The sequence below is a fragment of the Eumetopias jubatus genome, unplaced genomic scaffold (genome assembly GCF_037043125.1).
Source record: "Eumetopias jubatus isolate StellerSeaLion01/CBP00866 unplaced genomic scaffold, mEumJub1_p1.0 scaffold_15, whole genome shotgun sequence".
Classification (NCBI taxonomy): domain Eukaryota; kingdom Metazoa; phylum Chordata; class Mammalia; order Carnivora; family Otariidae; genus Eumetopias; species Eumetopias jubatus.
Window position 1 is genome coordinate 55805878 of NW_028274821.1, and position 15274 is coordinate 55821151.

The 15274-nt window shown below is 34.6% G+C and overlaps 1 non-coding gene across 1 annotated transcript; it reads left to right on the plus strand.

The window, feature by feature from the left end:
* The first annotated feature begins 11005 nt into the window (after window positions 1-11005).
* Window positions 11006-11113, plus strand: LOC114218280 (U6 spliceosomal RNA). Its single transcript, XR_003611158.1, has one exon. It is a non-coding gene; the product is annotated as a U6 spliceosomal RNA (small nuclear RNA).
* The last annotated feature ends 4161 nt before the right edge of the window (window positions 11114-15274 follow it).

Here is a 15274-nt window from a genome sequence, read left to right on the forward strand (position 1 = left end):
ATACATTTATTTATATTCATAACAACTTTTAGATTACAGAGTTTTAGGCTTTATCTATTTTGGAAAAAAAATTTAAGGAGAAAATAAAATTCAGTTAGTTTCCTACCACCGAAAGAAGAACAATTTTCATCAATTGTATACAGTGTTGAAGCTATTAAAATATGTTATCTAAAATTAGTATCATGAAAAAAATAAAATAAAATAAAATTAGTATCATGATCTATACATAATTTTAGATCACATCTTTTTACTTAATATTACATAATGATCTCTCAACAGTAGAAGATAGTCTACAAAAGAATGACTTCAATGGTTGGTTATATTTTAACATTTTCCTACCTCAAAATTAACTCAGCATTGATAACGATTAGACACTTGGATCATTGCCCATTTTTCAATATTGTAATTACTTTAGCAGAGAATATATTTTTACATAAAATATTCTGAATATGTTTAATGTTTTTACAAGATAACTTCTCAGAAGAAAAATTACTTCGACAACTGAAAATACATTTTTAAAGCTCTCAATACAAAACTATCAAGTTATATTCCTCGAGTGTTTATGCTTTTATGCCTTTGTTGATAGCAAGTAGTAATTATGTGCTTCACACCAAGACTAACCATGGTAATTTTAATTATATTTAATTGTTTGCCTTAGTTCACATATTATTGATTACTGGCAAGATTAAACATATTTGCAGTTTACTTACCAATTTACATTTCTTCTCTGTAAGTTTTCTAAACTCCTTTTGTATTACACTAAAGTTTTTTCCTTCTCTTTGTCCATTTTAATGATTCCTGTCTTGAATTACATTTTTTGTTGTTAAAAATGCCATCCTATTCTATTGTTTCTCTTTCCCAGGTGGTTCAATTTCCACTCTTTGAGTCTTTTAACTTCTAATATCTTGTTTATGCTATCAGTTTGCTTCTTTTTTTTCTAGGGATTAAATAGATGTTTTTTCTGTTGTTACCTTTAAGTTATTTAAACTTCTCTTTCTCTATCAAGTCAAAAAGCATACCTACTAAAACCAGTTTTTCACTCATGTGTGGAACATAAGGAATAGCTCCTAGGACCACGGGGAAGAGAGGGAACACTGAATGGGAAGAAATCAGAGAGTGAGACAAACCACGAGAGACTCTGGACTCTGGGAAACTAACTGAGGGCTACAGAAGGGAGGGGGGTCAGGGGATGGGGTAACCAGGTGATGGGTATTAAGAAGGGCATGTGAGGTGATGAGCACTGGGTGTTATAGGCAACTAATGAATCGTTGAACATTACATCCAAAACTAATGATGTACTATATGTTGGCTAACTGAACATAATAAAAAAAAAAATAAAACCAGTTTTGTAACATGAGCATTTTAGCATTTTAAGGTATGTTGCTTCTTCTGTCTCACTTCACTACCCAGTGTTTCCCAGCATTAGGTGGCCTTTTTTCATTCAAGTTTTTATTAATTTTAACTCAAGTATTCTTTCATCAATTAACGTTTGATATTTGCTTTATGTTCCACGTTCACACTAAGCCAAAAGAAGAAGGTCTTCTCTTTTCCTTGTTTTGGCATTTAATTTAGGTCACTTCTTTTTCACTCTTGCTTCTCACATTATACCCATTTCCAAGTTGCCTGGTGTAATTTCTGGTCAATGTTCATACAGGGCACTGCGGAGGTGTATTCTCAGAATCCTTCCACGTCTTAGCTATGTTTCTATTGATTTTACAGATCACTGATAATGAGGGGGATAAGGAGAGAGAAGGAAATGATACACTGAAGACAAAAGCTTAACACCCCACTCAGAAAACAGTACACAACACACACACACACACACACACACACACACAATAAATGCGAACTATCATTGTATCTTAAAGTGAGGCTATTCTTATTAATTGCACTTATATTTAGTGAGCTCACTCCAACCATATAATCTAGGTTATCTTCAACTTAGTGATATTTTTCGCAATACATTTACTCCTTGAATTTAGCACACCCCACCCTTACCACCTCTGCCTCTCTCCCTCTCCCTCTGTCTTTGTCTCTCTCCCTGCTTTTCTCCCCCTGCACACACACAGCATGTATTAAATCTTCTCCAACTGCTCTTTTAATCATTAGTTTTTGTTTTCAGTGTGTAGCCTTTTATCTGCAGTTCCCACTGTTATTTTGAATTCGGCAATTCAGTTTTTCATATAAAATCAAGCTTCCCTTAATTATGTTGTCCTATATATAGGCTCCACTCTCACTCCTTTAACATCTTTCTTGGTTTTAATCTTCTTTGCAGCATTTACGACCACTTAGCGAGTTATAAATTTATTGTCTATTGACACACTTCAGAATAGGGACTCTGTCAGTTCGTTCATTGCTGCATTCACTGTTTAGCATGGTTTCTGGCACCAAGCACCATTCGATAAATACTGCTAACGAATGAATAAAAACCAATAAATACTCGAAATTTAATTTACAACCATTAGCTAGTATCCTATTGCTTATTGTCTGTTCCAGTGAAACAATGTGTTTTAACTCCTAAGCCTCATATATCTCTTGAGCTTTCACATAGCTTTCTTGACAATTTGTTAGTATATAAGCCGTTGTCATAAGGAAGCTAATGTCACTGATGTGAAGTTTTCTTCTTGGCTTATTTCAAGGGCACCTTGAAGATAGTTGGGTGACTTCCCTACTTCTCTAATTGATACGATTATCCCCAGCAGGAGCACTTTGTGAAAATGTAGAACTCAGGTTGCCAAAGTCAACCATGTTATACTCGGTCCTAGCTGCAAGAATACTCTCCGCAGTCTTCATAGTCCTTAGGTAATCAAAATCTAAATCACATAATGTTCGATGGCCTGATCTAAATTGTAACTCTTAGCACACAAAATCAGATAAGCTTGGAATACCTTCTGTGTCTTCATAAGCAATTCCATATTTTTATGAGGACAAATTATGGTTCGCTGTTTTCTTCCCAAATATAAACTCATTTGAACATATCTTACAGGAGAAAAAAAGAATGTTTAATTTCACCAGCATATGAAATGCTCTCTCCTCTGTTTCAACTACCAAAGCACCTTTTCCCCCTTTTTCAATAGTGCTTTGTAATTTCAATTGAAGTGGGGTGGGGATTGGTGAAAAGACTTAAAATGAAGTAGTTAAACAATAGTAATCATCATAAACCAGTAACCTATAACTAAGGTTTTCTTAAGAGTTCTTATTGATTACTATCGCTCTTCTAATGACTCAGGAACACATAATTTTATTGGGATCTTAATATATCCACAGCCATATTTTATTACAAAAGTCATATTCATTTAGAAAATCTTACTAGTGAATGCATTAATTATATTAGGCCATCATTAAATCAGTTATGCATAGCTTATGCAGTAGCTCTCTCTCACAGATGGAAAGAAAAGAAAGATGTTAACAGTTAACATGCTCAGCAGAGCTACAAGAAGCTGTTGCACAAACAAACATTTACATTACATGTTTGAAATACCAAAATATTTGACAATTTCTAAAAAACGTAGCAAAAACCTAAGATGTATTATAACATAGTATGTATGAAATTTAATAAAAGTTAATCCAATATTTGGTTAAGTTAAAGCTATGAAAAACAATAAATTTGACATTCGTACGTAGTTTGGTAAATATAGTAATTTAATATGCTGTATCCTTGAAAATGAATAAAAAACAAATATACTCCAGCTGTACGCATCAATACTAATGGATGGTTAAGCTAAAGGGGAAAAATTGTTAAATGCAGTACAAATACCATTTACATAAAGTTTAAAAACAAGCAAAATTAAACACTGTTATATTTGTATACATGAAACATATATGGAGAATAAGATGGGAAACACAAAACTCAGAATCATTGCTTTCTCTGAGTCCTAAGGCCATATGAAGGAAGCTATACAGAGTTTGGGGAGCTTCATGTGAATTTATTTAATAATCTGTTTCTGAAGTGTGATGATGGGTACAGAAGTATTTTCTGATTCTTATTTATAAATACAAATATATACATAATTTGTATAATAAAATATTTTACAATTACAGGAGATGGAAAAATCTTCATATCAGTTAAATAATGTTATTATTTAGCAAAAATTTTAGACTAAATGAATTCATAAAATGATTAATAATTTCCTATAGCTACTCAGGTCACTTCTTTGCGCTTATATTATCTCTCTTTTCTCAGTCTCTGCATTTGCAACATCTCACCAGTTTCCAGTGGATACAGAGAAAATTTTATCCAAAAAACCTTCATAATTTGTCTAGTAGGTTGTATCTCACTCATATGTCAACTTATCTTATGTTTCAACATTGTACCTACATTATTTCCTTATACATTTTTCATCTAAAAAGATGGTATTTTTTCCTAAATATGGACTACTTTACAGAAGTTAATAAAATGCCTCACACATAAGTACAATGATAAAATTTGGAAACATCAACGAATGAATATAAAACAGAATTTGAAGTACTTTTTTCTTGCTTTTAATTAGAGAGAATTTTTTTCAAGTTTTTATTTAAATTCCAGTTAACATATAGCATAATATTAGTTTCAGGTACAGAATTTAGTGATTCGACACTTTCATACAACACCCGGACCTTGTCACAAGTGCCCGAGAGAGGATTTTTAAATGAACCACTATATTATATTGATGCGAAGATGACTTTTTCACTTATTAGTGTCTTTAAAATCAAAGGCAGTATAGATTTAAGAAAATATAGTACTTGGATGCACATAATTTGATATTCCAAACAGAAATTTCTATTTTTCTGTTTCTGTGGGAACTCCAAGACCATATTGCCATAAGATTTTCAAAAAAATGTAAAGATTGTATTTATAGGCTTTTTTTTATAGTGCTTAAAATTAAAGAAGAACATTCTTCGCTGGAAAAGGAGAGTGTACTGGAATTTATCTAGGCATTAGAAAATACCACTGATTGTTACTTAGATAATCTATCCTGATAAATACCCTTTGTTTATAAAAATAGATTAGCTACCTACTCTAATAATAGTTCTATTCCCAGGCTTGCCATTCTCTACTCTTTATTAGTACTTCCTCTCCAAATATATGTTCTAGGTATGATTGCTTGAAATACCTGAATATATGTACAGAGTAAATTTGAGGTATTTGATCTTCATGAGTTTACTTAACTTACCACTACAAGAGTAACATACTCATTTGATAAGGTGAAACCCACACTTCTCTTGGTAATGACTTGATTTAGGAATTCAGCACACACTGAGGACAACCACACGTGGAGGTGAGCATAGGGAACCTAGCCAACATTGAGGTAAATGTCTTGAAGTCTTCCCGAAAGAGGCACTCTGCTGAGTTGTACCAGGATAACCCATTAAATTTCTCTACTTTTGCCAATAAAAACACAGGTAGAATAAATTGAAAATGCATTCTTCCTCCCAAGGTTACTTTCTTGAGTGACACTGGGAGATGTTCCCAGTGTTTCACCCCTCTGCATATGCAGACATGGGACGATTGGGAGCCAGAGCATCAGATTGCTACAAAAGCAAAGTTTTCCTGCCATCTCATGATTTCATTTTTTTTCTTGAATGCTGTGGTTTTATATAAAGTAATGAATCTGATTGTTCACTAAGAATGTACCTATTTTTATTTTTCACTGGCACTCTGAGAATCATTTCCTTGGAAAAATAGGGAAAAAATGCTGATGTATCATCTTATTTAAATATGTGCAAAAGATTCTGAATTTTTACAAAACTAGTTTCTCATTCTCTAGAGAAGATGAAGTAGTGACAAGGAGAAGGAGGAGGGAAGTTGGAGGGGTTAATACCCAAAGGAAAGATAGAACATTAAGCAGAGGAGTATTTGAATGGAAGGAAGGAGTATTTCCCAACTTGATGACCAACTGATAGTATGAAAAGGACTCAGGAAAAGAAGTCTCCTCAAACATGAAACTCTCATCAACACCACTGCCAAATATCCATCATTGTATGTATGTCAGCAAACCTCACCCTCCCTTCACAAACAAACAAGTTTTAAGACATACAGACCTTGTGTATAATAGCACATGAACTGAAAAACCCCTCCCTGAACAAAAGAGAACAAAAGAGAAATGAACAAAAATAACCCGTTGTTTCCCTCTGAATGGAGTAGTAGGTATCTGGCCCCCCTTAAGTGTAACTGAATTCCACCGCATAAGTACTCTTTGCCTATGCCTTCTCTTTGAAAAGAAGAAGCAGATCATCACTAGTAGTCAACGCCCTACAAGTTGCATGAGGAAGCAAATATGGTCCAGGTACAAGTACCTAAGCACACTCAGTACCACTCGTTTCAGCTTCATCGGTTCAATGAAATGTATTCAGTGTTACAATGTCAACCAAGTTATGTTGCTGAATGGTTTGTGTTAATTTTAATTTTCAGGTCCACTTCTATGTTGAGGCTTGCCTTTCACTCTGTATCTCTTGGCCTGCCTTTGACTATGACTGTATAAACTGTAGAGGCTGAATAGATCTTGAAGTTTTCTGTTCTGGCATGATCACACTTGTGATTTCCTTCCTTAAATGAATCAGAGTGAAAAAAAAAATTCCCTATGATCTTAGATCCAGTGCAGTAATTATGCATGTAGTCATCAGGGAACAGAAACTTCATTCCTAAGATTCTCAGTATCTGCTTCTGACTTCCTGTAGAACTTCAGGTCCATAGAGTGCTGCCATTAAAATGTATAGATCAAATAGACCAGATTGGACAGATCATCCAGATATTTATATAAAAAGTAATAGGACTAGTATTTTGTAGGAGAGAGTGACAATAATTCAGGAATTAGTACGTTTGAAAAATGAGGCAGAGTGACCTTGAAGTCTGTTGATGACCCAAATTAGGAGGAGTTCTTGGCTATATTAATCCCATGACGTGAAATTCAAAGCTAGGTACTTTCAGAGAGGGAAGAGAGAAATGATCTGAAAGTATTACTAAAGAGAAATAAAGACACCTATCTACCTCAAAAGCTAGTGATAAAATGTGGTGTGGTAATAAAAATATTGAACAGTTAAGAAGGGTATGAGAGAGTCAGTATCTTCATGAGATAATTCAGCTTTTAGGTAAAATAAGGTGCTGAAAGAGTTGTTGAGATAGTAGGTTAAGATTAGAGAAAATTGTGTCAATGATGGGACATAAGTTCCAAAGGACATAATGGAAAGGTTTTAGGAGTGTGAGAGGGTGGGGGATGAGTCATAAAAGATAGACTGATGTGAAAAAGAAATAAAAAAAATCCCATTTAAATTATATTTAAAAGAATAAAATACGGGAGCACCCAGATACATAAAGCAGTTAATCACAGACCTAAAGGAACTAATTGATAGTAATATAATAATAGTAGGGGACTTTGATACCTTACTTACATCAATGGATATATCATCCAAAATGAAAATGAACAAGGAAACAGTGGCTTTGAATGACACATTGAACCAGATGGATCTAATAGATAGCTTCAGAACACTCCATCCTAAACCAGCAGAATACACATTATTTTCAAGGACACATGGAACATTCTCCAGAGTAGATCACATAGTAGGCCACAAAACAAGTCTCAAAAAATGTAAAAAGATTGAAGTCATACCACGCATCTTTTCTGACCACAACACTATAAAACTAGAAATCACCCACAAGAAAAAATCTGGAAAGACCACAAATGCATGCAGGTTAAATAACATGCTACTAGACAATGAATGGGTCAACCAAAAAATCAACGAGGAAATCAAAAAATACATGGAGACAAATGAAAAAAAAAAAAAACCCACAACGGTCCAAAATCTTTGGGATTCAGCAAAAGCTGTTCTAAGAGTGAAGTTTATAGCAAAACAGGACTACTTCAAGAAGCAAGAAAAATCTCAACTATACAACCTCAAAAATCTACCTTATACCTAAAGGAGGTAGAAAAAGAACAAACAAAACTCCAAATCCATAGAAGGAAATAATAGATTAGAATAGAAATAAATGAAATAGACACTAAAACAAACAGTAGAACAGATCAATGAAACCAGGAGCTGATTCTTTGAAAAGATCAAAAAATTGATAAGCCTTTAGTCAGGCTCATCAAAAAATAAATAAATGAGAGAGAGCTAATTCAAACAATCAGAAATGATAGAGGAGAAATAACAACTGACACCACAGAAATAAAAAGGGTTATAGGAGAATATTATGAAAAATTATATGCCAACAAAGTGAACGATATAGAGGAAATGGATAAATTCCTAGAAACATATAACCTCTCAATACTGAAGCAGGAAGAAATAGAAAATTTGAACAGAACAATTACCAGCAATGAAATTGAATCAGTAATCAAAAAACTCCCAACAAACAAAAAAGTTCGGGACCAGGTGGCTTCACAGGGGAATTCTACTAAACATTTAAAGAAGAGTTAATAGCTCTTCTCAAACTGTTCCAAAAATTGAAGAGAAAAAAGCTTCCAAATTGATTCTATGAAGCCAGCATTACCCTGATACCAAAACCAGATAAAGACAATACAAAAAAAGAGAACCACAGGCCCAATATCTCTGATTAACATAGATGCAAAAATCCTCAACAGAATATTAGCAATCTAAATCCAAATCCAACAATACATTTAAAAATCATACACAGTGATCAAGTGTGACTTATTCCTGGGATGTAAGGGTGGTTCAATATTTGTAAATCAATTAATGTGATACATATCACATCAACAAGAGAAATGGTAAAACCCATGATCATTTCAATAGACTATAAGATGTTGATGAGAGAAATTGAAGAAAGTCACAAATAAGTGATAAGATGTCCTGTGCACATGGATTAGAATAATTAATATTTTCAAAATATCCATTCTGCCCAAAGCAATATACAGATTCAGTGCAAACCCTATCAAAATTCCAATAGCATTTTTCAAAGAAATAGAAAAAAAAACTTAAAATTTGTGTGGAGCCACAAAAGACATTTTATAGACAAGCAATCTTGAGAAAGAAAAACCGGGAGCATCACATTTCCTGATTTCAAACTATATTACAAAGATACCATAATCAAATCAGTATGCTTTGGTATAGAAACAGATATAAAGATCAATGGAACAGAATAAAGGCCCCAGAAATAAATCCATGCAATATAGCCAGTGAATTTATGACAAAGGAGCCAAGAATACACAATGGGTGAAGGATAGTCTCTTCAATAAATGGTTAGGAAAATGAGACAGCCACATGTAAAAAATTAAACTGGACCCCTATCTTATACACACACAAAAAATCAATGAAAAATGGTTTAAAGACTTAAATTTAAGACCCGAAACTGTAAAATTCCTAAGAGAAAATAAGAGACTAAGCTCCTGATAAAGTTTTGGCAATAGTTCTTTGGATTTGACACTAAAAGCAAAGGCAATCTTCCAAAAAAGAAAACTTCAGGCCAAGATGACTTTACTATCAAATTCTACTTAATATTTCAAAAAGAAATAACACCAATTCCATATAATCTCTTCTACACAACAGAAGAGGGGATGATTCTCAACTCATTTCATGAGGTCAGTATTACCTTAATACCAAATCAGATAAAGATATTATAGGAAAACCTACAGATCAATATCCCTCTGAACATACATGTAAAAGTCTTCAACAAAATATTTTTAAATAAAATCTGGAATGTGTGAGGGTAATGCAGCATGACAAAGTGAGAGCTACCTCAGGAACACAGGAGTGATTCAATATTTGAAAATTAACTAACATTATTTATCATATTAACATGATAAAATAGGGGTCACCCCAAAATATAAGTTTATATGCAGGTGTTTTGTTCCTTTCTATGACTTCTTCCTTTCTGAAATTTATCCCCTCAATTTCCCACTGTTCTAGACATTCTGATCTTTGTTCTCTAGTATCTCAAGATACTGAAACTGCAGACTTTCTACTTGGGTTACAGTCACTCAGCATTCTTGGGTTCTGTAGGATTCTGTCATGGTAAAGCTTTCTAAAACGAGTATCCAGAATGGTTCTGGGTAGCAGAATTTTGAGATAGTGCCCAAGATTCTATCCCTTGGTGTATCCATTCTGTACAAACCTTGGTGAAATTTCCCTTGGTGAAAGAGGTTTGAAGCATAAGGGAGAATTTCATGTACAGAAAATCCTCTGTTGTTGACTTTGAAGATGGAGGGAGTTATGTGGCAAGAACGGAAGAGCAGGATCCGGAGCTGGGAGAAACTCCCTGATGGTAGGCAGCAAATAACTGAATTCTGCCAATGTCCGAATGACCCTGAAAGAGGGCACTGCGCTCCAGATGAGAACACAGCTATCTGGCACCATAATATCAGTCCCGTGAGAACCAGAACAGAGAACCCAGCCTAACGTGCAGTCCTCTGACCTACAGAACTGCGAGATAATAAATGAATGTTGTTTTAAGCTAAGTTTATGGTACACAGCCCTAGAAAGCGAATACAGGATTCCTTGTTTCTAAGATCATGTTTCTCCTGGTTTTGTGCTTAGTTTTCATAATTCTACAGTGCCTCAAATAATTTTGTTTTTTCTTTGTCTAATCTCTATAATTGTCTTTGTGAAGATTATTCCTATATAAGCTACTTTGCTATTACAAAAAATGAACTCTCTTACTTATGAGACTTACTATGTGGATTAAAGCATATTTTTCATATTTTCCTAATATGTGCAGGTTTTTCATAACTACCTGGTTTTGCAGATTACCTATCTTAAAATATTGTCAGAAGCGGAACATTCATATGATCCTTGAACTTCTCTCCTCCAGCAATGTTATACTCTACTTTTGACTTCAGCCCTTATTTTCAAGGTCGTACATTGGAACTCAACCTCAGTTTCCAACATTCTGTTCTGTGAGCACCATCTCTTCTTGTTCTCTCTCAGTTCTTCTAGTTCCACAAATTGAGGAAACACTCAACTCCATTGGAACTTATATTCTATTGATACCACCACCCTTTATCCCCCCCTCACCTCCTCATTTCCTTTCCCTAACACTATTGAATCTAATGGTTAAGCATTGCAAACTTTCTGCATTGTGCTTGCTTTGGCAGCACATATACTAAAATTGGAATGATACAGAGAAGATTAGCATGGCCCCTGCACAAGGATGACACGCAAACTTTCTGCGTATATCCTTAACTCTCTCACTCATCCCTTTCTTCATCTAACTGTGCTGACAAACATGCATGCATCTCTGGTTAAATCTGCATCTCCACTGCTTCCACATCTGCACTAATGTAGCTAAATATGACTGGCTAAAAGTAGTATTATATTGACTGGCTTTGCTTTTAGTTTAAGAGCACAACTTTTAATGATGTTATTATAGATAATGTGACCACATATTTTATTGTCAAAACTGAAACACTTTTGATAGTGAAAAAAGGTGTTTTTGGTAATTACCATAAACCTCAATCAGTACTGCCCCAGGTAAACTGGGACTGCCCTGGGCAAACTGTGATGTATGGTCACTCAAATTTTTGATGAACTGCCCATAATACTATCTGAGCCAAGTGGGCATCTTTTGTATAACTGACTTCACTCAAGGCCTTCACTGCAATAATTCCGCCTTCCTCCCATATAATTTTCTTCATACAAAGGATAGTTATTCTCAATGACCTCTACATTATTAAGTCCAATGGGAAATCATCTGTGTTCATATGACTGTACTTCCCAGTAGCATTTTACAAATTTTGCCATACTCCCCCTGAAACACTTTTCTCAGCTGACATCTAGAACACTACACACTTCCAGATGTCTCTTTAATTTACTGGGTGCTTCTTTGCAGAATCCTTTGCTGCATCTTCTTCATCTCCCAGGCTACTTAAAGTTTTGTGCCCTATGGCACAAACCTCAGTCCTTTTACTTTCTCTACCAACACTAATTCCCTTGTTGACTTAATCTTGGTTCTTGGAGTTAAATACTAGTTACATGGTAATGGTTTCACATTTGTGTTTCCAAAGAAGCTCTCTCTCCTTAATACAAGATGTTCATATTCAACAGCTTATGCTCTCTAGTTAGATGTCAAAAAGGTATCCAAATGTAACAAAGTTAAGATTTCCAAATCTAAACTCTTGATTTTCCCTCCAAAACTGCTATTCTCTCAGTCATCTCCTATCTTTGTTAAAGAGGGCTGGTGTCCAAGATCTATAAAGAACTTCTCAAACTCAACACCCAAAAAACAAATAATCAAATCAAAAAATGGGCAGAAGACGTGAAAAGACACTTCTCTGAAGAAGACATACAAATGGCTAACAGACACATGAAAACATGGTCAGCATCATTAGCCACCAGGGAAATTCAAATCCAAACCACATTGAGATACCACCTTACACCAGTTAGAATGGCAAAAATGGACAGGGAAAGAAACAACAAATGTTGGAGAGGTTGTGGAGAAAGGGGAACCCTCTTACACTGTTGGTGGGAATGCAAGTTGGTACAGCCACTTTGGAAAACAGTGTGGCAGTTCCTCAAAAAGTTAAAAATAGAGCTATGCTCTATTTTTAACCAGGAATTGCACTCCTGGGTATTTACCCCAAAGACACAGATGTAGTGAAAAGAAGGGCCCTATGCACCTCAGTGTTCATAGCAGCAATGTCCGCAATAGCCAAACTGTGGAAAGAGCCAAGATGCCCTTCAACAGATGAATGGATAAAAAAGATGTGGTCCATATATACAATGGAATATTACTCAGCCATCAGAAAGGATGAATACCCAACTTTTACATCCACATGGATGGGACTGGAGGAGATGATGCTAAGTGAAATAAGTCAAGCAGAGAAAGTCAATTATCATATGGTTTCACTTATTTGTGGAACATAAAGAATAGCATGGAGGACATTAGGAGAAGGAAGGGAAAAATGAAGGGGGGGAAATTGGAGGGAGAGATGAACCATGAGAGACTATGGACTCTGAGAAACAAACTGAGGGTTCTAGAGGGGAGGGGGGAGGGGGGATGGGTTAGCCCGGTGATGGGTATTAAGGAGGGCACGTACTGCATGGAGCACTGCGTGTTATATGAAAACAATGGATCATGGATCACCACATCAAAAATTAATGATATATTTATGGTGACTAACAACAAAATTTAAAAATTAAAAAAAAAAGTCTTCCAGTTGTTCAAAGCAAAAACTTGGAGTTGTTTTTAACTCTCTTTTACTCTCCCACTCCATCTTAAAAATCAACCAACAGGTCATATTCACTTTACCTTCAAAATATATCCAGAGTCTGACCAGATATTACTATCTCTCCGATTACTATTCTGATCTAACTCTTCATTATTTCTTACCTAGATAATAGCAACAGATTACCTTGCATCCTTCCTTTTTCCTCTGTAGTCTGTTCAACATAGCACCTACAGTGACTATTTAAACCTAAAACACTGTCACTATTTTGCTCTAAACCTCTGCAGGCTTCTTATTTTACTTAGAGTAAAAGTTGAAGTTCTTTGGTAGACCAACAAGCTCCTTCATTATATTGCTGCCACTTAGCAGTACCTCTCTGACATGATTAGTGTCCTCAGATTATTTTATTTCAGTCACAACTGCTGTTTCCCAAGCATAACCAGAATACTTCTCTATCAGAGTACTTGTACTCACTGTTCCCTTTACCACAAATATTTTTCTTCCATTTATCCATACCTTTCATATGTTGCTTACATTTCACTGTCTCAGGAGATTCAATTCTTATATTCACAAACCACTAAAAATGCAATTTCCATAAGAATAGCGATTTTAATCAGTTTTTTTCTCTGTTCTATTGCAATCACAGAGTAGATTCTCAATAAATACTCACTGAATAAATCAATGGGTGAATTCAATATTTCTTTGTTTCTTAGCAGACTCTGATAGCTTCATGATTTTATAATATAAAACAACGGTTGATCTCTCTAATAGTTGATGACATAATTGAAACTTTACCCCATTGACTTGGAGCAACCATATGGTTCACGATAGAGAAAAAAAACCTGTCCTATTTCTGAAAGGCGAGTATCCCAGAGGAGCTGTAACACCAGACTCTCTGTTGAGGTTCAGGGTCTCTTTTTACATGGCTCTTTCCTGGTCTTCCCTAACTTCAGAAGGATATGAAATCAAAAGCCAAATTCCAGAAATAAGGCCCAGACCTAAGGCAAATGGAAAATAGGAGGATGTTTATCCTATTTAAAGTCCTGAACAAAAATTTAATGAATAAAACATTTACTTGTATTTCATAAATGTTTGACACGATGACAGGTGTTTTTGTTCTTAGTGTGTATAAGAATCCCTTTGTTACTTCTTCAAAATGCAGATTACCTGACCCCATTTCTAGAGGTTTGTCCAGTCAATTCTGGGTGGGAACCAAGATCTAGATTTCTAACAAGCAACCAACCCTACCTATGATGTCAACCAAATAGCAAAACACATTGAAAAAGACTGACATACATGTTTGAAAACTGAATCCATTACTAGTCAATAGTGGTTATTTGGAGAATATGCCATTTATCTTCCTGAAGAAGCTACAGTTACAGCACACAGCTAGTTAAAAATGCAGAAATTCTTATTTCAGCCTTACATTTTCCATCTGAGGCACATCTGACAAAAACATGATCCCTAACTATTAAGAAAAATGTTAATTTTCTTCATTATCATCTATTTATTTAAGGATTGGTCATAAATTTGCAATTAAAATCAGTCCATCCATCTGAAATTGGCATTTCTAAATACCAACTCCACTCCAAAATAAATTACTTACTTTAAATCACAACAAACCATATCATACCCAAACATCTCTAGGGGTCACATTGCACTCAAACTGAAGGTAGGGTATTAATGATAATCAAAAAGACTGTTCTGGGAAAAGTATAGGTTAATTTATTGGAAATCAACATGGAATGTCAAAAAGAATAAGGAACCTCAGTTAGTAGTGTTGGTTCTGCCACTGGCTGGACTTATTTTCTATACCTTTAAAATCAATAAGCTTGACTAACAATTTCTACTTTTCTACTCGCTCAAGGTTTTATCTTCAGTATAATATCTTTACAAACCAAGAAAATAAATTCATGAAAAATTTTGTCAAAATTTTAAAATAAACACTAATTTTTAGATGAAATAGTTTCAGTGATCTGGAGAATTAATTCCTTGGGAAATAATTCCTCACTTAATTCCTTACAAGTTGCATACAGAAGATCTCACTATAAATTTATGCAAAGTAATTAATAGTACATATTCTATCCTTCATAATTACGAATTTGGTCAGAGGAATAAAATGTATTTAGAGAACCTATCAATGATCTCTGCTATTGTCAGCAATCTAGCACTGATTCTCAGAG